Here is a 14,971-nt window from a genome sequence, read left to right on the forward strand (position 1 = left end):
AGGAATAGTCCTGTTTAGGTTTAACACAAAAAATAGAACAAATGATTTAAATAATAATTTTCCGTTTCTCTAGTATTTTTTATTAAAACGACAGTAAAGATACCGTATATTTAAAGTTTAAATTTTAAACAGTACATCTGTTAAGCGAATTAATGATTTATAAATATCTTATTAGCTTAAACATATGGTGGTTTTTATATTAAAATATATTTATTTTAAATTATATATATTTAAAATAAGTATCATTGATTTGCAATGATTACTTTTTACCGGGCCCGGTCTTGGTTTATTATTACATTTGGAAGAAAGACCGAAATAATACAGCAATTAAATATTATTTTGAAATTAATAAATAGGAGTTTTTACTTAAAAAAAAATGATAATATTAAAATATATAAGTTATTTTAGGGTTTTGTTTATGTAATTTTAAGGCAGTGTGTTATATTTTGCTTTTTAAATTAGTTTGTTTTAAATAACTATAAACGTATTTTTTAAATCCATTCATAGTTCAATAAGGGCAGTATTAGCACACACAGAACTTCACTCAATTCCGTGAAACGCGAAATTTTTCATTCATTCTGCTATTTTATAGACAGATTCAAACACAAATGCCACCGCACATATTTAGTTAACTAATTATTGTATCCCTATAGGCAATATAATAAGTTGGAACCACATTATTTTTTAATAGTAACATATTTGCGATAAATAAATTATATGTAATATATTGTTCAGCGTAAACAAATTAGCATAGTTTACTCTAAATCTCTAATTTGATTCCCAGTTTGATTTTATTAAATTAAAGTATAATATGCATAAGAACACCTAAAAAAATGAAAGATTCTTACAATTTCTTTTAACTGTAACAATAATTGCTCTAAAACAATATTTAACAAGTTCTTGAGATCTGTATTAAATATATAATAATTAAAAAAAAATATTATTACATATCTGATGTATGTAGAAGCTAAAAAATTTATCGTATATACTTGGGGGAAAATATTATATACCAAAATATTATTATTTGCGTACATAACGTAAGAGTTTCAATTGCTTTTAAAAATGTTATGATTTATACGATCGAAATAAGCGTTTATTATTAATAAAAATAATAAATTAAGTATTAAAAATTGAACGATATAAGTTGCAGCGTGCGTGGGTTTCTTAGTATTTGATTATGCGTAGGAAAGTGTATGGCTCCCGAGCGTCAGTCGCTCGTAGCGTTTGTTACCGGTAGGTAGTGTCTATGTGTTGTTCTTCGCCACACGAAAACAAAACTAAAAGTGCATTAATTACTCCGATTTTATTAAGTTCAACGTTGACATTTAACGCCGGGCGTTTCTCTGTCGCCTTTAGTGAACAACTTTCATATATATTTTACGGTTAAATCGTAAAAGATCTGTCCCCCTCGATTTGTTTTATTTACATCTGTCTCGGTGGCGGCGTCCCGGCTAGACGCACGTGATTGCTGAACTCGAATAAAAAAGGTAAGCTTTTTTTAATATATGTAACATTTTTTTATGAGTGAACATTGTGCATAACATGTGATTGATGTTATTGCAAAAAAAGTAAACAAAACATTGTTTTTAACGACCAGCGCGGTCATAACATTTCGGTTACCGGACATGAACTTGTTTAATTTTAAATTTAATTTAAAACAATTCATTTAATTACCGTCCATTCTACGGAGTTAATTGTTGAATTAGTCATATTATATAATAGAATAGACGCATTGAGATGTCCGCCCAGTCAATTAAGAAAAATCCTTTTAAAAATTATACAATCGAGCTGTGGAGCGAGTAGCGCCGATTATATCACTAATGTGTTACCGGCGTTTCAATTATTCATGTGCGGTGTGCACAAAAGCTCTCTTTTTTGTAAATAGAAATAATGCCGAATCGTTCTTATCTGTGAATAGAATAAAGGCGCTCATCTGGCTTTGATCTAGTCGTAAACGCAAACATTAGATTCGCTCTCTAACTATTTAAAACAAAATATTTGTTTCAGTACGTAACACTTATGTTTTACGCATGGTCATTAAAACGCGCGTTATTGCCAATTGAAATATTAACGTCTACTTCATAAATGTCAAAAATGGCCGTTATTTGTCGAAACTGTATTTTATTCTACATCGACAAACATTTAATAATATAGCGGAGTAATTATAGATAATTAAAAATCAATTTATTGATGAACTAACTACGATATGTAAACATTTATGATACGTGTTATAATAGTATATTAAAAAAGAAAACAACTTTAACGGTCAGAATTTAAATCAACTTTGGGAAAAATAAAACAAATCTCGGTCAGAATTTTATTAACGGCCTGGTCCTAATTATATTATTTAGGGTCAGAATAAATATCTAATGACTAGAATATAAATAGCATATGATTAGAATAAAAATGGAGGACGATCATGTAAATTAAAAAATATACTATAACATTTATAAATATAAATGTGGAATAAATTATTTATTTTGGAAATATTTTTTAAAATATCTCGGTCGCAACAAAACTGTAGCGAACAGGCGTTGGTCAGAACACTGAACACCTCATGAATAACTCTTAGCGAATCTTTTAATCGTCGCGATGGTATTTAGTGAGACGAACGAAGCGGGAATAATGACAGAGCGGCAGTGGAGAGCACGCTTGGCTTGTTGTGTTGTCTGACAATGTTTTTATTGCTTTTGACGTGGATTTTTTACTTCTGAGAAGGGATAATTGTTTTTTGCGCTCTCCTATTGGTCAAAATTCGGTTAAGATATTCTTTATTTGATTCTCACTTATAATGAGTTTTTCTCTATTTGATTTTCTTTATTTGATTCTCACTTATAATGATTTGACCAGAAAAATGCATGTCATTTAATGAAATACTACGAATCTTAAAGACATGGGAATAATAAAAAAATACTTCCCCCCCCCCCCCATATTTGAATTGACATTGATGAATTCTTGCAGAAATATATTTGTTATAGTAAAATGTATTATAATCATTATTTTCATGCATTTTGATGACTTATCATAATTTGTTTGTTAAAAATTTTTTATATTAATATTAATGTTTTAGTATTTTATGTTCATGTTTATGTACTTAATAATTACATATTTAATTCAATTATTTTTAATAATTTATAGAAGTTTTAAAATTCATATTATTTTTTAATTTTACGTTATTACGCTTATTAGAGCCAGCCGCTTATTTGGGACAAAATGTCCCGATTAGTGGAGAGAAACAGAACCACTTGCTATTACATTTGTGTTGTATTGACCTAATTTAAATTGGAAACTGTTATCATACTCAATTATAAAAATTTAATTAAATCATATTTTTTCCAAGAAATTTATGAATGTTATATAATTAACGTATGTCATAATTTATGATAACCAAATCGACAATATCTAAAAAATTAGGATTGGATCGCAATTCATAATAATATACATATGTATATATACATAAAATAAAATGCTGTCTTGAGTTTATATGAGACAACACTCCCATAGAAACAGATATTTATGTAAATGTTAAAAAGTCTTACATATGTGTATCGTTTAATATTACATTGTAATTCGTCTATTGTACACAATGAGGCCTTCTTGGGATCAAGACGATCGATCTTATAATACGTCGCCTCGCATACCTTCTTCATTATCGAATCATTTTTTATCACGTACGAGATGAAGTGTAGAATATCATCTCAGGAATCCCACAACTATTCAATCCTTCATATTTAAATATGTTAAGTCGCGATGACTAATATCCAAAGATTCTAAGCTGTCGCTAGGACAAGGGAGTGAGGTATGCTTTATAAAAATGTGATACGCACATTCAACATATACTACCTGTGTTCATGACTCAGGTGTTTCGAATTCGGGTCATTGCTGCATATCACTTGAGTGGAATTTAAAGCTCAGTTACACGATGGGAGAGATCTTAATTGTTTTGAGTTATTATGAAACGTACTCGTTTGAGAAGTCTTCATGGAAAAAATCGTATTTTTTGATAAGATAGCCTTGTTTGTATGGCACACATGGCATTACTGGTCTCTACATTACTGGTGTGTGTTTTATTTTTCATCAGCGAATAAGAAACTGTGTGTCGCAACATATTTGCCTTATTCGGTCGTTCTCGTTCTGCGGACCGTGTCACAAGCGCGTTCCGCTGGCTTTGTAGTCGTTATCACAACTATTAAAGTAACGTTCTTCGAGTCTTATCATAGCAGCTAATTGAAACGTAAAAGGAAATCGAGAGTGGGATGTATGTGTTTTTTTGTTCTACTCGACAACAACAAAAAACTAGATCCATTAACCTGCGATTATTCAATCTTGCTCATTGCAATAAATTTATCATGACTGAAATTATCGGCGCCGTGATACATATTTCATGTTTTTAGATCGGTAAAAAACGGTTGTCTATTGGTGTATTTTTTATAGATCAACGTGCCTGAGGGCAAACTGACCGCAAAAGGTTCTTTTAATTTGCGCTATTACCTTATTGCCATCTGTTCTTAGAATCGTTTTGGTATTAAACGTGTAATTTAATGCAAAACTAACAAATTTGTTTATGTAAGTTTCGTTCAATCATTATTCAATTGAGCACTTGATAAATATCATTGCGTGCACGTAAAGTATAAACTTGGATCAGGTCCCGTCAACAAGTCGATCGCGATCGACCGGTCGATCACAAACTATAACACGGTCGATCGCGAAACAACGTATCAAAATATTCACAGTTGGTTGGCATAACGCGTATAAACATCACATTTCTAGATATTTAGTGTTGTTTTTTTTCAATCGGATTTTTTATTATTATCAATTTGTTGTAGATTATAAGTAATTTAAAAAAGACAAGAATTGGAATTAATATATTTTTTCGTCATTAAGATTTCTTTCGTAATATTTAAAAAAAGAAATATGGAGCGCTATTTCAACACTTTTCATGCTAAATTTTAATCTGATTTTCCTATTAATAGTAAAAATCTGGCTAAGTATGTTTTGTTTCCGACGCTAGTAGCGAGTGGGAAGATGCAGGAAAAAAGTGCTCGTGTGGAAAGTGGAAAGAGAATCAGCCTGTTGCCAGTTCGCTTTGCCCGCTGCAATTATATACTTCAAATAAATACTACTGCAGCAGCTCAATCTGTGTTCAATTGCCATCCGTCCGTCATTTAATTTTATTACATATAAGATGTTCTATATGAGCTGAAATAGCTCATTATTAGAACATTTTTAATACCTAATACGCACAATCTAATTCGATGTTAAGTAATCATCACGATATTAATCCGTGAGATTAGAAATATCTATATAAATCTAATCTGTGTTGATCGATTGGAATTATAATTATCTAATGTACATTAGAAATTTAAAAACACTGAAGGCCATATGGGATTCGAACCCAGGTCTTTCAGATCAATAGTCAGACGTCTACCGGTCGTTAAAAGTTAAGCAATATCGGTTTTTCGGACAGTCTGGCTAGCTTTATTTCGAGTTACGTAAGTGGCCGGTGTCAGTATGTAAGCTATGGTAAAGTGCAGGAACGTCATTTGGAGGGTATTTGCACCCCCCCCCCCCCCTCCTCGAATTTGGCTAGAAAATTGCATGTCATTTAATGAAATACTATGAATCTTGATGAAATTTGAATATTAAAAAACTGTTGCCCCCCCCCCCCACGGAAACAGCTGAAATGACGTATATAATTCTAAACCGTAAATTCTCGGGTTATATATCGAAAATATTTTTTAAAATATGTAATTTCAGTGTACATTTTCACTGGTATATATATTTTTACCACTGAAAATATAATTTATCTGGCAGGTGCTAGTAAAATTATATGATTTAAACTTTTCCATATGTAGTAATATATACATTTTTACATACGTATCATTATTTAATTCCATGCTATGTATAAATGTTACAGTCAGTTATAAATGTCGGCGACGTCACGATTTTATTGCTTTTGACGTGGATTTTTGACTTCTGAGAAAGGATAATTGTATTTTGCACTCTCCTATTGGTTAAAATTCGGCTTAGGCATGCTTTATTTGACTTAAAAAAATTTTTTTTTAATAATTTATTTAGCTAATATTAATTATTAAAATAAAAAAAATAATTATAACTAAAACAAATACATACATATAAAAAATACTCTATTGCATAAAGGTATTAATACTTCCCACTGCCAAGTCGTGTCCATATTTCAATCCTAGTGTTTTTTTTTGCTAGGAATGTTGGGATGTAATTTATGGCATTTTCAATGAAACGATTTTTGACGTTACTGAGGGGTGGTGTCGACAAACCGTACCAAAATGTATCATCAACAATTCAATCTATGAATACCGCTGAATTATATATACATATATAAACCGCATACAGGCGGCCATCGACTTTCGCGCATAATTGGTTCCTGAAAATGTGTGCGAATGTTGAATGTACGAAAGTCGAGGGAAGTAAAAAAAATTGAAATTGTGTGTATTTTAAAATATTTATTTATCAAGTAAATATAATATGTTTAAGAGGCGTTTAAGAGACACGTTTAAGTGGGGTTTGCGGATGTTTCCTTTGAAAAGTTATCAAGAGTTAACTGTTTTCTACTATTCTTTTTTTTTTCATATAGTATTTTATAACATGCTACGTTTTTATTGATCTCCCGACGCACTTGAGATATGCGTTCTTCATTGGAATCACAATCTTCCATAATATTTAAAAAGTTGTCAAGGTGCGTGAAGGCTTCATTCATATTTTTCATTGATAAAGAGTTTTCCAAAATAAACCTGTCTCATCTACATTAAATATTTGGCTAGAGGAATATTTTACATCTTCAATAATTTTGGATAATTAGTAAATAAATTCTTTTGCAGCATCTTTATCCGCATCAACCGATTCTCCAGTAAATTTAATATTATGAAAAGAATACCTCATTTTAAAATTGTAAAACCAACCGTTACTTGCTTGAAAAAACGCGTTAATTTTTTTTTTAATCTATCCTTCCAATCTTTGTGCAAACTAAGAGCTTTTGCTTGAATAATTGAAATAATTAGAGGGACATCTTATTGATGTTGGTCATCGATCTACGATGACAAAGATTTTCCATTTCATCCATGTTTTTTTGGAAACATCATTAAAGATTGTGAAATATATCTTTATTTTCCACAATTTTGAACGTATTCTTTAATTATATTTTCATTTTGCAAAATTGAACATATCGTAGACCTATTTGTCATACGAACGTCCGATTGAAGCAAAAGATTCACTGCTATTAAAACTTTTTTTTTTTAAAAATTAAAATAAAAAAAAATGTTTTTATAGCACGATCATCATGTTAAATATATTAAAATTAATATGCATACGATATCAATATAATACGAGCGGATATATAAAATCTGACTCGGGTTCAAACGCAAAAGTCGGCAGATCATAAACAAAATCGACTTTTATTGCGATTTCCTACCGAAGAACCGAACCAGAATCGTTCCCAGAACATCTGGCCAGCTACCATCAGGTATTGAGAATGTCCTGGAGAGCGTCGTATGATCTCATCGTCGCCGAAATAGACGTCTTTATTTTTCTCGGCTTCCTTGCGACGCTGATGCTGCAGTGAAACAAGAAGAAAACAAACGTTCAAGCAGTGTATAGATATAGATAGACGTAGCAGTGATTCAACTATGAACTGTTTCCCATCTCGTGATAGCTGTTGCAGTGTGCAGCGTATACAAATTTATGGTTACAAGATGTGTAATTTAGAGCACTGTGCATATGGGATGACAGTGATGCAGCGAGGTTTTCATCGACAGTGAACCTTGATTACGGTCATGCGAAACATCTGAAGCTACGTACAGATAGTTTTTTTCTTAAAACAGTACATAAATATAAAGTGTGTTTCAACATCAAGTTTATTTTCCGATATTGAAGATTCGTTAATAAAGAATACATATGTTATGAATACAATGACTGTGTTGAGAACAAAAGGAATATTCTTTCTAACTAGCAGTTAAATGATTTGATAATAGCTTTACACGATTAAGATTTACAGTTTAGGGACAGCTATTGTTAAAAATATACTTAGACCATCAGGGTCAAATCGTTTTTGACTAATTGGCGCTATTTAAAAAATAATAAATAAATTGGATCATTGCCACCATCGATCCTTTTATCCAATCAGCTCCCGATTTGGAAGTCTCGCTGCGGTGACGTCGTCTCGAGACAACTCATCTCAACAAAACACTCAAGAGACAAAGGGACGCTAAATGTTTGTACAATGACACGTCATTTCGACGTGATATAATCGACGTTGAAAGCATACGTGGAAATCGCATCGAACTGATTAAAACGTCCTCACGCAGCAAGAAAGTCGACTTGCAATTCTAGAGTTGTCTTCTTTAGAGAACCTCATATCGATGGATAGTTTTGGTTGCGCAATTCGAGGCGGTCAGGGAAAGTGTTATGCGATCTTGGATCTACATATCCATGCCAATTTCACCACGTGAGATTTATAGCTCAGTTCAGCTCTGCATTCTTCTGGTTCTGATTGCGCGTAATCGTGTTTGTATTTTATAACTCGATAAAAGTGCTATCGCGTGTTTGTAATAGGCGTATCGAAGAAAAAATATAATCTTCAAAGTTATCTCGGAATAGATACAGCACGCACAAACGCGTTGTTTTTGATGATCGTTTATCGACACGTATAGTTCATTTTATAACATCAAAAAAAAATCGCTCAACTGAGTGGTTATTATAAAAACAGATGCTGATCCAGTATTCGAGATGATTGATATAATTTATTAACCGCGATTCGCTAGTCTTCAAACATTTTGATTGATACCAAAAATAACGGCAAACTATACTTGGAAGTTCTTAGACTTCCTCGATCAAGCTAAATATCTGTAAAATAGTTACTTCCTGGTGCCGCGCTTGTTATTATATAATTATGTTTAATGACAGTTAAAGGGCAAGCATCCTAAGAAAAGTATTGAGAATTTAATAGATCCGCTTATAAAAATGAAGTAGCTATGACCGCATTTAAACCGAACTCAAGTTAGGTTTATATATATTAAAGTATAACATCATTAACTTAATTTAATGAATTTGCAATTGTATAGAATAAATCTTACTAGCTTACTATATTTCTCTACTGCAATATACAACTGTCAATTTTCAAACGCAAACTTTATGCAAATCATAGAATTGAAACTTGTTCTGTGATCAAAATGGAACTATGGGTCATCTTGTTAGTTTTTTTAATTAGTTCAGTCCTTCTGGAGCTAATTCCAAGAATTTGAGTTATATTTTCATATTTTAAACAAACGTGGGCTTATTAAAAAATAAATACGACCCATAGTTCTATTTGGATCACAGAACAAGATTTCCTATTCTGTGATTTGGATAAAGTTTTTCTAAAAATACCAAAATCCGACCAACTTCAAAAACACAGTTGTGTATTATTTCTTAAGTCTTTGTGTATTACATAGATAATGCAGCGGTACAACATTCTTTGTTGTACCGCTGCATTATCTACAGCTCAATTGTGCATTTTTGTTTTGCGAAATTTTTCTTATCTATATGTTATTTATAACAGCCATGGCTATACCAATGATTGCTGACAAATAAAATTATAACAAAAAAAAAAACAATTTTTAATTGCAGAAATTTCACAAATCACTCATTTTGTGCAGCTTTTTTAAATCAATACGAATAATGTTCATTAAGTAATTTATTATGATAATATTTTTAAGCATACTAAATTGTAGTATTTTCGGCAGCAGGAATCATTAAATGAAACTTCATACTGATTTAAAGTTTAAAACACTTAATGATATATAATTATTAGAATTAAAATACATGGTTTTGATACGTTTTATTGTTAATTTTTTTGTTACGAATAACATATGTATTTATTATTTAAACTGTATTTCTCGATTCTTCGACTTTTTACTAGTCGATATTCAAATAGTTGAAAAGATCGAATATTTAAAAACTAATTTATATGTACTTGATATTGATTTTTATGCCTGAACTACACTCTCTGGAAGTTGTCCGAACCGAAGTTACAACTGAAGTCGGCCGAAACCTACGACTTCGAGTAAGCGAACACACTGCCACAAATTTTATATGTCGTCCGGACGGCGACTTCTGTCACGTACAGCTGGCATATTTGCGCGCGATCGAAAAATGTATCAAATAATCGCAATTTTTAAATTGTCATTTTATTAAGTTTGTGTGGGCAATACAATATCAGTGAAAACTTTTCGGTCGTAAATATTCAATTTACGCAAAATCTTTGTTGGTTTTTGCAAAATGCCATAAGGCATAAAAATACTTCAGAATACGAACAACACATCTGTGGCTATCCTAGAATTTGTCGCCATCGATTCTAAATAAGAATTCGTTATGGTGTGACATTTATATAAACCGATCTAGGAAAATACGTAAGGATATTCGAAACCATTTTTTTTAACAAAATCAAGTACCACTAATTATTTTTTAATTATTTAATTTTATATGAAAAAAAATATAATAACGATATCTGTTGGAAGAATATACTATCAAACATATAATTAATCCCTTTTGGTGCCCTAAAATATTCAAAGATGTCAGTAAGTGTCAGTTGAAGTCCCCGATAAGCATGTGGTATTATAACTTGACCACATGACCACAATGCAGCGCTCGACATGCGCGTTAACCATAGGACGCCTACGCGCATACTGAAATTGAACCGAGCTACTCGTTCTATCTCAGTTTTCGAAAAACCATATCAGGTCACGATGGTTATAATTTTAATAAATAAATAAATAAATAAATTATCTCTCTCACTCTCGTCACTTAACACGCGAGAGAGCGAAAGGGAAAGTATCTCACCGCTCGCGCTCCAAAGAGCAGCTCTGACTTCGGTCCGTTTGCCGACAATGTTCGGAAGCGATCGAAGCTGGCCAAGTCGACTGAATTACCCCCACTTTACCTCCCGTTCTCGGTAACCTCGGACAACTTCCGAGAGATTTTTTTCCGAGAGAGAACTCGACCGAAGTAACCCACTATATTCTCCGTCCTTGGCCAACCTTGCAGGCATAAGGACGGAATAGCGCAGTCCGTAACGTCTCAGACAAGTAACTCTGAGGTTGCGGGCTCGAGCCCCGGCAACAACACTCGAATAAAATTAAAATAAATATCATTTAAAACTGCAAGATTTTTCTATTATGAACGATTTTATTTAGTTACATAATTTTTGCTACCTGCTGCATGATACCTGATGAATTCAAAAGTAATTTAAATTAAAAACTTGTATTATAAAAAAATAAACGCGTTTAATAATAATACGTAACGAGTACTTATCTTACTTCTGTTAAGTAAGCTCTGAATTTCTTAGGTTGTACAAATATTTACGGTTTAATGTTTACTATCGCTTTATTTTTTTCGAAAAAGCAACCAAACTTCTGTTATCTAATCAACATTTGTGGTCACTTTATTGAAGCCCAAATCGCTCTTCGCTCGGCATGCAATCCTATGTCGTGCCGTGTGCCATCGTTTTAGTTATCTCAATAAGTTATTTTATTTTTAAAAATCAATAATTCATATTTTAGGGCCTAAAACACTATATTACTATTCGTTAATTGAACCTGAAGTAGATCGGTACAACGAAAATGCTTCAGAAAGTTGTTTCAATGTGTTTATTGAAATTTAATATGTACGACATCTCACAAATATATGGCATATGTATACGTTTTTAGAACCCTTCTATGTTTTCTTTGTTCAGTTTGAGTTTTACGGTATACTGTTCATTTCTAAATATGTTTTTAGTGATATATTGTGAAGTCAAGAAGATTGATTATATATATATGTGTCTTATTATATAACCTGTCAATTAGTTTAATGCGTGAAAAAGTTTTTGTGATGAAAATAATAAGTCATTAACTACAATAGAAGTGTTTATTGCTGTTAAATTTTATTACAATGGTCAATTACGATTAAAATTCTTGGCTTGGTTACAGCTATAAATATTACCAATCGAAAATCTATAAATTTAGTTTGTTATATATAAAGAGCGTTATAACAATGGTGCTTTCAATGTTGTATAATAAAACACACAATCCATGAGAAAATTAAATTCTCAATAAAAAATGATTAACATACACATGTTCCGCATTTATGACAAAGAGCATAAAAAACTCTTATCGAACAACCTCAGATGTTTGCACAACACAATAAATAATGCGGGCCGTTAAAATAATCTCTAGGAGGATATACTATTTTATCTTGAACCAACAAGGTCTCGTTCTTTGTTTTTTAAAGAACAAATTCGCAAACATGTGTGAACCGACCGCGCCAGGAAAACCCATTACATTGATCTCATAGAATAATAGATTTCGCAGAACGCGAGCATAGAGATGTTTTCTGAAAAGATTCGACGGAATCGTATTTATAGTGCGTGAGTTGGTTTATTATTTTTGGACGGATGCTGAATGCGAAAATATGTATAAAATTAAGCACCTGTGCGACCTTAGCCATTATCGATAATATTCGTAGTAATCGATATCGGTAACTGGATAGTTTTAAGGTATTCGATACACATGTGATTTGCTCGCAGCTATTGAGTTACTTAAGTCTTGGGTTGCTTAATTGGCGATACGCATTGTTTGTTTGTTGCTGAAAGTTTTCCGCGGGAATTTGCCTTTTTCTAGGGATCTTAAGTAAAAAAATGTGGCGAAAAACGCCACCGATGAACAATATATACCGCTGATCCCACGTCACGGTAAGAGTAATAGTTATCGCACGCGCTTGCGTTTGTGTTAGTTGCATAACTGAGTTGGTCGCTTGTTTGTGCCAATTGTGCTGACTGCTGAGAAAGTGGGCCGAAAGTGGGATGCTTTGTGTCAAGAAGATGTCCAAGGATCATCACTTTCTTTCAAGATATTTTTGGATTTTTTTATTTACATATGTGGCGCCACCGCATTATATTCAATGTCATGCTTTCAGTCTCGAAATATCATGAGATTTGCCCAATGCGTAGGAATTACCGATAAAAGATGAAAACTTTGTATAGGTGGTGGTATAATTATTTTGTAAGAATAAGGGGTTAAGTGTAATCTTCATGTATTTGTCATTTTAAAAATCTTAAGCACATCATAAGTGCTTCAAAAAGGACATAATCTAGTACAACCTATGCTTAAATCTTCTATTGCTAGAATTGTATTTCAAAAATATGGAATTTCTGCTGGTTTCTCGTTGATTTGAGAAACATAGAGCTTCTTTCAAACAGCTTATTTCTTAGTTCTATCTTATTTTTTTTACTTATGTCTGTACATCTATATGCTATTATTTTAATTATTTTTCGAGTCAGGCTTAAATTTTTATTTTTTAATTACGATTTTTTTCTCTGCGTTAAGTTGAGTTGAGTACGTATATTGAGAGTCTCTCTGCAACGTCCAGCAATAGTCGGCTAGCATAGATGAACTTCATTTTCCGCAATATCCTGATTTTTTTCGGGGAATAAATTAAGATGAGAGTGTAGAAAGTGGATTTTAAAAGACATATACATCCCATATATTTGTAGGCCTACGTATGTATATATTTGTAACTACGTTCTTTTGAAGGCTGACCAAGTGGCTAGCTCAAACTGTCCCAACACTAAATTGAAATACAGAATAGTCAAAACCTTTCTTATTGTGGTCCCACAAAGATTCCTTCTTTTATTTTTGCATCGCTGATCATGGGAAACTTTTTTCAAGTACTTTATCCCATCTCCATCTTTAAACAAGCCTTTGTCAAAGTTTTTTATTAAGCCCAACTTAATGTGTAAGGGTGGAAGAAGGATATCTCCAGATTTTACTAGAAGTAGATGATGAACATTCTTCGCGCTAGGGATAATGTGCTCACAGAAAACAACAATACTTCGTGTATCCCGTTTGCATACCAAGTAATAGCCATATTACTTTCAGGTCGCCACATATTTTTCATACGCAATTTTTGTCAACAGCAACTTCATGTTGTCGTACGTTTTTTTGATATTTGAAGCATGCATGATTGAAAATTCCATTGTGAATCAAAACAGCTTTTAAACTCACTTTCGAAGAGTCGATGAAAAGTCTCCATTCTGTACTGTGCAAGCCAAGAACTGTCAACAGACCTTCAGTGTATTGACAGTAAATACGCTGTTTGACGTGTGTTTTTTATTGTCTATATATATTGATTATACAATTATTATGCTTTTTTTTATTAACTATTAGTTTTTTCGCATAAATTTGTCAAAAAAAATAGTGCATTAATCGACGCGTTCACATTCTACTTACCTGGTGGAATTCCCTTATAGTTTATCACTTATTATGCCTGCACTACACTCTCTGGAAGCTGGCCAAGGTTGGCCAAGGATGGAAAATATAGTGGGTTACTACGGTAGAGTTCGGTACAGCCCGCTCTAAAATCTCTCGGAAGTTGTCCGAGGTTACCGAGAACGGGAGGTAAAGTGGGGGTAATTCAGTCGACTTGGCCAGCTTCGATCGCTTCCGAAAGTCGGAGCTGCTCTTTCGAGCGCGAGCGGTGAGATACTTTCCATTTTGCTCTCTCGCGTGTTAAGTGACGAGAGTGAGAGAGACAATGATATGGTTTTTCGCAAACTGAGATAAAACGAGTAGCTCGGTTCAAATTCAGTATGCGCGTAGGCGTCTTATGGTTAACACGCATGTCGAGCGCTGCATCGTAGTCACGTGGTTAAGTTATAATACCACATGCTTATCGGGGACTTCAACAGACTCTTACTGACATCTTTGAATATTTTAGGGCACCAAAAGGGATTAATTATATTTTTGATAGTATATTCTTCTAACAGATATCGTTATTATATTTTTTTTTCATATAAAATTAAATAATTAAAAAATAATTAGTGGTATTTGATTTTGTTAAAAAAAACCGTTTCGAATATCCTTATGTATTTTCCTAGATCGGTTTATATAAATGTCACACCATAACGAATTCTTATTTAGAATCG

At 32.4% G+C, this 14,971-nt stretch overlaps 1 protein-coding gene across 3 annotated transcripts in view; it reads left to right on the forward strand.

Annotated features, from left to right (window-relative positions):
* The first annotated feature begins 1,209 nt into the window (after nt 1–1,209).
* Nucleotides 1,210–14,971, forward strand: part of LOC148227598 (uncharacterized) — a 72,849-nt gene continuing 59,087 nt past the window's right edge. For all 3 annotated transcript variants that reach the window (XM_088201930.1, XM_088201932.1, XM_088201931.1), the window contains exon 1: nt 1,210–1,487. The gene's annotated coding sequence lies outside the window, so the exon portion shown is untranslated. The remainder of the gene's footprint in view (nt 1,488–14,971) is intronic.

Source organism: Plectrocnemia conspersa, unplaced genomic scaffold (genome assembly GCF_051122295.1).
Source record: "Plectrocnemia conspersa isolate PC_06_02 unplaced genomic scaffold, ASM5112229v1 ptg000013l, whole genome shotgun sequence".
Lineage (NCBI taxonomy): Eukaryota > Metazoa > Arthropoda > Insecta > Trichoptera > Polycentropodidae > Plectrocnemia > Plectrocnemia conspersa.